Source organism: Stegodyphus dumicola, chromosome 10 (assembly GCF_044657685.1).
Source record: "Stegodyphus dumicola isolate Sdum_Otavi_A_Nest chromosome 10, ASM4465768v1".
Taxonomy (NCBI): Eukaryota; Metazoa; Arthropoda; class Arachnida; order Araneae; family Eresidae; genus Stegodyphus; species Stegodyphus dumicola.
In genome coordinates, this window is record NC_140777.1 from 16147165 (window position 1) to 16156638 (window position 9474).

The following is a 9474-nucleotide window of genomic DNA, read 5'->3' on the forward strand; positions in this document are numbered from 1 at the left end:
TGAAAAGTGGAACAGCGCTTGTCGTGAATCAGCGCAAAATGCCAAAACGAAATTATAGTCCTTCTGGGCTTATTGCCCGTTTGGACTAATAATAACAATATTTTAATACCTTAATTATTACACACTGTAAATTATGAGCCATAGCTTCACTCATATTAATGATGCGATTTTTCTAACTTAATTACGAATTTATTCATAATTATTTGCTAGTATAATTAGGAAAGTCATTGGGATTTGGCGTATTCCGATGATGCACCACTTTATAGAACTTAACGAATAACAACAAACTAACCCAACATAAGCACAAACTGAAGAATGCAGCAAAAGAACGAACTCGTAGTCGGTAGGATTCGAACCTACGCGGGAAAATCCCAATGGATTTCTAGCCCATCGCCTTAACCACTCGGCCACGACTACTTACGCGAAACGTGTGTTCTTTATTACTAATCTTTCTCCCATTTTGGAACCGGCGAATTTCCCATTTATGTCAGTTTTCTGGACAATTTACGTGACCAGACCCACTGAAAACAAAAAATACATAAATTTCTCTATTAATTAAGAGATTGTTTAGATTTCTTTGCACTAGTAAGACTGTCTATATATAGTAGGTGTATATTAGTTCAAGTTCTCTATATTAGTTCAGGGAAGGCTATTAGGTACTTTTCCGTTTCGCCGGCGCAAATCTCGCCAAGCAGACTTTATTGGCGACAACATACAGTATACACATGAAAAATATTAAAAAATGTTAGTTCTAAAAATTCTTTTTTGAAGGCATAAGCATTTTAATATCGCTTAAAATTTTATAAAAAGCCAATAAATAAAGACAATAAATTTGTAAAAAGACATTAATTTAAGAATTTACTATGCTTTCATGGTTCAACATCCGGATTCGCCGGTTCATATCACGTGACCCCAAGCGATCTCATCTCACGTAAACTACTATACAAAGATCGAATGCTCTCAGTAATTATCTACATTAATTTCAAGTTAAATATTAATTTGGAACACAAGTTTAAATGCAAGAAATATTCCAATTCGTACGAATAGCTTACTCAGAAATTATGTAAAACTGCAGTGCTTTACTTCGCTAATGCATTCTCATTAGAATTGATGAATTTAACCCTTGACTTTACCTTTTCTATATTTTTGGCTTCGGGTAAGCGCTGTGATTGCATCCTAATTGACTTAATTACCGAAAATGGCCTTAGACATAAAACTGAACTATCTGATAAAAATTCTATGTAATTATATGCCAGTATCGAAAGAAACAATCAATCTGATAAGAAAAAGCTGCGACTTGTTTTGAAAATGAGGCGTAAAAGGTTACCAGCGAGAATATTCCGTTTGGCATCGGTTGTACCATTATTGGCGACTTTATCGCTTGCGCCAGCAAAACGAAAAAGTACCGGCTATTATTTCCATTTTAGTAGTTTAAAACATGATCTATATTAGTTCCATTTTACCATGCCCTGTATTAGTTCAAGTTTCATATTAGTTCAAAGCATGTTCTATATCAGCATGTTTTATGTTAGTTCAAAGCATTTTCTGTATTAGTATGTTATTTCATAGAGTTTTTATATGTTAGTCCAAAGTATGTCCCATATTACCTCTATATTAACACATTCTATATTAGTTCAAGTTCTGTATGTATTAGCATACTTTGTATTGAAACTATATTATCACGTTCTACACTCAAAGCCAAAACATTATGACCAGCCCTACATTTTGCGATGAACGCGCCTGGATGACGTGGAAGCCACATGATCAGGTGGAAGTGGTATTTAACTGCTGCTGGAGAGTCTGAAGAATTGACCTTCAACTGGACAGAGAACTCATTCTGCTAATCCATTCTTTTATCAGGGATCGGACATTCAGAGTCTCGGTAAAAAAATGAATTATCCAGCACTAAAATAATGACTAGCGGTGTTCCACAGGGTTCTATGACTGGCCCTATACTCTATCTATTCTACGTTTCAGACTTTTCGAGATTACATTTAAATCATAATTCTATGTTAGCCTGTTATGCAGACGACACTGCCTTGGCAGTGAAGTCTGCTAACATCAATCATGCTATTCGGAAACTCCAAGACACTATTCCCTCCACAGAACAATGGTGTGGATGTTGGAAGATACGAATTAACGCTCAAAAATCGCAGCTCCTACTCATAAGGAAAAGGAAGAAAAATGTTCCGATCAGGCAAAGTGTTTATCTTTTTAACGAGGCTGTGCCTATCGTGAAACAAGCCAAATATCTGGGCATCACCATCAACGACAAGCTCACATGGCAGCATCACATCCAACAAATCAGGGATAAAGCGATTAAAGTCATGAAATGTTTATATCCCATGATAGGGAAATATTCAAAACTTTCGTTGGACAAGAAACGACTTATTTATCTAGCCACAATCCGACCAATCATGACGCACGATTCGCCAGCATGGACTACCGCTACGAAGGGTGAAATCCAAAAATTACAAGTTGTGCAAAACCAATTTTTTAAGAATTATCACAAATGCACACCCGTATGTGAAGAACAAACGTCTCCATGAAGATTTAAAAATGGATACAATAGTGGAATATTTAAGAAGAACTAACACGGCATTTTATGACGCCGCTAAGGAGTGCCAACATATGGACATTTTCAACCTATTTCACTATGAAATTTTACACGAGGACAGGCACCTCCGTCCATATGCCGCTTTTCTACTCGGTGGAAACCAGGATTTTCCAACATAATTTGTGTTTTTAAGTATGTAGTACTCTGAAAAGCTTATTTGTCTTGTAAATAATGATGTTTAGTAATCTTAGCCGGATGATCATGTGACACACACAGCCACGCTCACAAGATATTACTTATATTTTTCCTGTATATACTTTGTACTTTTTGGAATCGTATTTTATTTTCTGCATTTATGACTGCAACACACACCTTTTATGAACTGATTTAGTACTATTTTATGTATAACTATTGTAAAACTTCAGATTTACAGCGCTACGATGCCTGGATACTTCATCGCCAACCAGATGTCTTATCGCTCATCACGTGACATTGGTCACACCCCCTGCATCTGCTATCCTGTCTCCATGAGAACTACGTTCGGCGTTTTCTTACCTGCAGCGCTCCTAGAAGCACCAAAGTTCGATAGCCTGCAATTTCGCAAGTTAATCGCGGCAAATAAAGCAAGTTGGAGTTGGAGCTGAAGAATCATTCTTTCACTTACTTCTGTGTGTGATGGGAAAGGCTGCGGATCTAAGCGACTTTGATAGAGGGCAGATTGTAATGGCTCGAAGGCTCGGAACAAGTATTTCTGAAACTGCACGACTCGTGGGTTGTTCGCGATCTATAGTTGTTAGTACGTATGAAAAGTGGATGAATGACGGTGAAACCAGCAGTAGACGACATGGTGTTGGACGTCCACACGCTATCAAAGAAAAAGGTCGTCGGAGACTTTCTCGCATGGTGAAGCAAAACCGGAGCCAGACAGTGGCTCAGCTGACAGCCGAATACAATGCAGGACCAAGTAGAAAAGTATCGGAGCACACTGTTCAGCGGAGCTACGCAGCAAACGTCCCACTTGTGTGCCTTTGCTGACCAAGCGTCATCGCCAACTGCGCCTGCACTGGGCCCGGGAACATCGCAACTGGTCCATGGATCAGTGGGAGAGAGTTGCCTGGTCAGATGAATCACGGTTTGTCATTCATCACGCCGATGGCCGTGTCAGGATACACCGTCTTCCAGGCGAACAGTTGCTCCCTCAATGCACAGTAGGTCATACACAGGCCGGTGGTGGCGGTATTATGCTCTGGGGGACGTTCACTTGGGCGTCTCTGGGACCCGTGGTTGTGGTAGAGCAGACCATGAATGCTACAGGGTATCTGAACATCATTGCGGACCAGTTGTCCCCTTACATGGCCTCTGTTTTTCCAGCTGGAAATGGAATGTTCCAACAGGACAACGCCCCGTGTCACAAGGTTACAATTGTGTTGGAGTGGTTCCAGGAACATGATGCTGATTTCCAGTTAATGTCCTGGCCGCCTAACTCACCGGATCTCAATCCGATAGAACACATTTGGGATGTCATGGGACGGCAGCTCAGAGGTCAAAGACCACCAATTTGCAATATCTCGGATTGGCATGACCGTTGCTACAACATCTGATACAATCTGTCTCGAGCCATCTGTCAAGGACTTGTGGCATCCACGCCAAGGCGGGTTGAAGCTGTGTTGCGCGCCAAAGGTGGCCCAACTCGCTATTGACAGGTGGTCATAATGTTTTGGCTCTTGAGGTATATTGTTTCCAAGCATGTTCTACAATAGTTCAAGCTCTGTATTAGTTCAAAGCATGTTCTATATTAGCAGTTTCTACATTAGTTCAAGTTCTATATTAGTTCAACTTTTATATTAGTTCACATCGTGTTCTGGGTTAATTGAAAATTTTTTAGGTTTCCTTGAACAATAGGGACAGCGACCATGATTCTCTTACTAGTGGCGTAGCTAATATAAGAAGGGGAGATATATTTTGCTTGAAACATTATTTTGTATGAATTAGATGGATCTTTGAGGCTGGTGAAGACTAATTAAAGTCTAAATTGCCACAACGAATTAAGTTCAGAAGAAAAGAGTTTCGTATCGATACAGTATTCAATGAAATCACCAGATGATATCAATTGCTACATGCTTTCGTTGTACACTGCGGGGGGGGGAGAACAGTTCTATGTCTCCCATTCTACTGGGAAGATTGACGAAATTCAACTTGAGGTTTTTATGTCTCAAAAGCGCAACTTAGGATATGTATTAGATTTATATATAGCGTTGTTCTAATATAGGTATTTTGACACAAAAGCAGACTTCTTTTAAAATGACATGCCAATCCCCCCCCCCATATTTCGATACTACGGCACAAGTAGCAAGTTTTGTAAACATCGCTCGACAAGTTTTATAAAAATTAGATCTCAAAATTTTAGCTCCTCCACGTTAATTGAATTTGAAATATATTTATTAATATCTCTTTTTTTAATTAAACTTACTCGCTTCTTTCTTTCTGAATTCGAAATTTATGTTGCTTCCAAATAAAATCTGCCATTTTGTATAATTTATTTTTAAAATTTGTATTTTTAAATATTTTTTATAAATTTTTCGAAAACATTTTTGTATTGTAACCTATAAAATTTTTAACACCGTCTTAAAGTAGATGTATTTCCAGGCACACCTGCAAAAAATTAGATTTTTTTTTTATTCAAAATTATACATGAATTTACATACTGGCGCGTATTGAAATTTGGCTTTTTTTTTTTTTTTTTTTTAGCGATAATAACGCCAAATCTGGTGTACACACTTTTATTACAATTACTTGAAAGTATGAACGATGACTTTTGTCCGCTCGTCTACAATGAAAAAAAGGAAAGGAAAATAGGTTGCTATAAATTAAGAAGTTCGCCAAGTGAATTATTCTTGGCAAAAACTGAAAAAAATACGCCAAGATAAATCTTTGAATTTCTCCGTAAATTTTGCACCAAATTTTACAAAATTTAATATTTAGGTATAATTTGAGTCGTAGAATCGAAATGTGGTAAAAAAATGGGCATGCATTTCAGATAAAGTCCGATTTTGTGTCAAAATACCTATATTAGAATGACGCTATATATAAATCTAATACGTATCCTAAGTCGCACCTTCGAGACATGAAAAATGCAAGGTGAATTTCGTCAATGGGCCCAGTAGAATGGGAGGTATGGAACTGACTTTTTTTTTTTTTTTTTTTTCTTTGTATCTTTTTTACTCCGTTGACACTTTTGACTGATAAATTATGACTATTAAATTGTGATCAGGGTGACATTAATAGGGAAGGATTCCTCGTTGAGAAAGAAGTTTTCCAAGGATTTTTACTTCGGTTATTTTTAAGGAAATAGAAATAGAAACATGGGAATACGATCTCCAGAACGAAGATCCGGATACTGTGATACTAGTGGGAACTTTCCTCGCTATTTCTGAAAGTGTTATCATCATTTTCTAAATAAAAATCGTTCAAGAAGTATTTAAGAACTACAAACTTAAATCTTGCAAAAATCAAGTAGACTAGGTCATCAATGGTTTTGCGAACCAAGAAAACAAGTAGAATAATAATAAAATTTTTAATTGTTAGAATTAAAGTTATTCTTCAGAAATAAGCTTCAATAATAAATTCTTCATGCTTCATCCTTCTTATTTGTTCATCTATTAAGGAGAGCAGCAAATACCAGAACCGCCCCAGGCGGCAAACTCAAGGCCCCCCTGGGGCGGCAAAAATTCTAGCTATGTCACTATTGATCCCCAAGGAAAGGAGTGGCGATAACAAAGGAGGTCTAATAACAGCTCAATTTAATCCTTGAACGCCTGAAACTCGTTAGGAAATTTTTAAATAATTTTATAATGCATGATCAATGATCAATGATCATGCCGTAGAACAAGCCCTGTAATCTCAACGTAATTTGAGGGCATGTATGATTCGACACCCAGAGTTATACTAGGAAATCACCTCGCCCCCCCCCAAACAAAAACTGAAAGCTTTCAAATTTTATGTTACGCCGAAAAGGGAGTTCGATTAACGTTTTGTGTATTACCTTTATTTATTAAATATCATGTTTTTCGCACTTGAACTATAAAATTCAATTCAACAGCAATATCACAAAATATTAAAAAAACAGCATATCTTCAGAATTTCCGATACATAGTCTCGCGCGCTGGAGATAAAAGTGGCTTTTATCCCGTATGGTGTTGCCATTGCTCCCTTCGAAATCGTTGATTTTGTTAATCGAAAATTCCTTAAAGTTTTGCATAATTTGAAGGACATAATAAAACAAATTTGAAGTTCAAAATTCGGGCTTCCGAGTGCCCATTTTCCGTTGGAGGACTACGTTGTTTAAAATTGGATGGCTCTAGGTACCGTTGTTCTTTCACAATGCTAGAAACATTCATGCACTCATGCAGATTCCTCGTTATTTAGTTTCTTTAAATATAATACATGTCGACAGTATTTGATGACAACAGTTGGAAAAGTAAGCCAAAGCAGAAAGTGAAACGATGCCGTTTTGAGATTAATAGCCCTTTGGGTCTAACGCCTCTTTGGGCTAAAAATCAGCGATTGATAACCGAATTCTTGTTTAAAGGCCAAAGTTGTGGAAAGAAAAATATGCATTCCTTGAATATTTCAAGTTATGGAAACGATGTGCATAACTGTGCAAGTCTGGTATATAGGGGATTCAGCACATATATATTTTCCCGTTTTATGCCAGCTATTTTAGGCGAATGGTTCAGGGTTTAAAACCTTTTTTTTTTTTTTTTCTTGTAACATGTGTCTTTTGAATTTTTCTGGTTAAATCTAGAGAAATGCATTGCTGTTTCAAAACGATAGAAGAAATAAAAATTATGTCGAAACTTTTTTTTATTTCTTCTTTTTGTCTCTCGTTATGAAAGTATAAGTTGGAAACACAACTTTTACTATTAACCCGCATTTAAAGGATGATTATCAGATGCCTAGATGTAACATACACCAGCCGGAGGCCTTGGAGGCATAGCGTGACAGTTTGACCTAATTCGGCTACTTTCGAATGGTTTTAAACGTTTTTATTCATCCTGTATTCGTCCCGGCATGAGTGAAGGTCAGAGAGTTTGAAAGGTGAACTGGCAACCGGTTCGAATTCTCCAGCACGTGAGCAATATACACATGGACAATTTAATTAATATTACAGCCGATCGTCTGTTAATTTGCAGCTGGTTGTCAACTTAACCTTTGAACAATGCTAGCTGTTTTAGCGTTAATATAATTAAAACAAATAAATCTCATCAAGGAAAAAAAATATCCAACAACACAAGGATAAAGATTTGGTGTACCTTCTTTCTATAAATTAGGTCAGCGTTACTACGTAGAATTCTATAAAATTTTATGTATTACATTATTTATATTATTTTATATCTTATAAAATTTTATATTATATGTACAGTGTCTCACAAAAGTGATGGGACACTTGTGCTTTACAAAAGGAAACTGTAGTAAAATAAATTAAAAAAACATGTAAAAAATTTTTTTGTGTGTGTTTCATACTTAAATTTAGTAACAATTATTACATAACATACATTTTCTCAAAATATTAAAATATTAATTTCATAAAAATACAATTGTTCAGAACGGAGCAAAAAATGGCTCACATAAGTGATGGGACACTTACTTTTCCATCAAATATTTATCCAAAAATTTTACTTTTTAAAAGGTTTTAATATTTTGTTGGATTTCCTTTTACTTTTAAAACATGATTTAATCTTCTTGGTATGAATTCGACTAATTTTTTTATGATTTCTGGAGCGATTTTACTCCATTCTTCTTGAAGCACCGATTTTAACTGTTGCTTTGAAGAAATGGTGTGTTTGCGAATTCTTGATTCTAATCCTTGCCAAATATTCTCTGTGGGATTTAAGTCTGGAGATTGTTGTGGTGTTTTTATTATTTCAGGATAGTTATACAGCAGCCAGAGTCTAACGTTCAAAGCAGTGTACTTGGGGCCATTGTCTTGATAGAATTTAAAATCGTTATAAAGGTTCAATTTTCGTGCTGACGATTTCAAATTTTGATTTAAAATGTCAGTATACTTGTATTGATCCATTATACTGTCAATAAAAAAGAGATTACCAACTCCAGCGGACGACATACACCCCCATACCATATTTTCCTTCTCCACAATGTTTTACTGTTGGTACCAAGTTCTGTTTGCGAAATTCTTCCCTGGCTGTTCTCCACACCAAAATTCTACCGTCAGAACCAAATATATTAAATTTACTCTCATCAGCAAATATAACTTCATTCCAGTAATCAGAATTCTTATTTATGTTGGATTTTGCGAAAGCCAGTCTGAGTTTTCTATTCTTTTCACTTATGAAGAACTTTTTCCTGGTTGCCCTACCGTGATATCCAGAAAATCGAATTACTATTCTATTAGTCTCAGGATTAACAATTACTCCATATAATGCTTGTAAATCAGGCAGCAACTTTAGGAGCTCTCATTCTTGGATTTTTTTTAATATTTCGAATAATAATTCGCTTTATTCCATTGGATAGCTTTGATGGTGGGCCAGGTCTTCTTTTATCCTGAATCATATGATTCTTTTTATATCGTTTAATGATCTTGAAAATTGTTGAATGACTCAAGTTAACTGTTTCAGCAGTTTCTCTAATAGATTTTCCACGTTCAATATGCAAATTAATAACTAATTTTCGAATTTCAGGCAAAGTTTCTTTTTCGTTTAGCATTCATGGCTGCACAGAGCTAAAAAACACAAAATTTCGAAAACAAACTGGAGAGAAATACTGCAGATGATTTTATAAATTATTGCCGATTGCTTCTGAGTAAAAATAAAAACCCCAAAAATATTTTTATTGTAGTACGTAGTAGTATCTAATGGTGTCCCATCACTTATGTGAGCCATTTTTTGCTCCGTTCTGAA

General features: G+C 36.1%; 1 non-coding gene across 1 annotated transcript; it reads right to left on the reverse strand.

The window, feature by feature from the left end:
* Positions 1 to 335: 335 nt before the first annotated feature.
* On the reverse strand, positions 336 to 417 carry TRNAS-AGA (transfer RNA serine (anticodon AGA)). The gene has a single exon. It is a non-coding gene; the product is annotated as a tRNA-Ser (tRNA).
* Between the last annotated feature and the right edge of the window lie 9057 nt (positions 418 to 9474).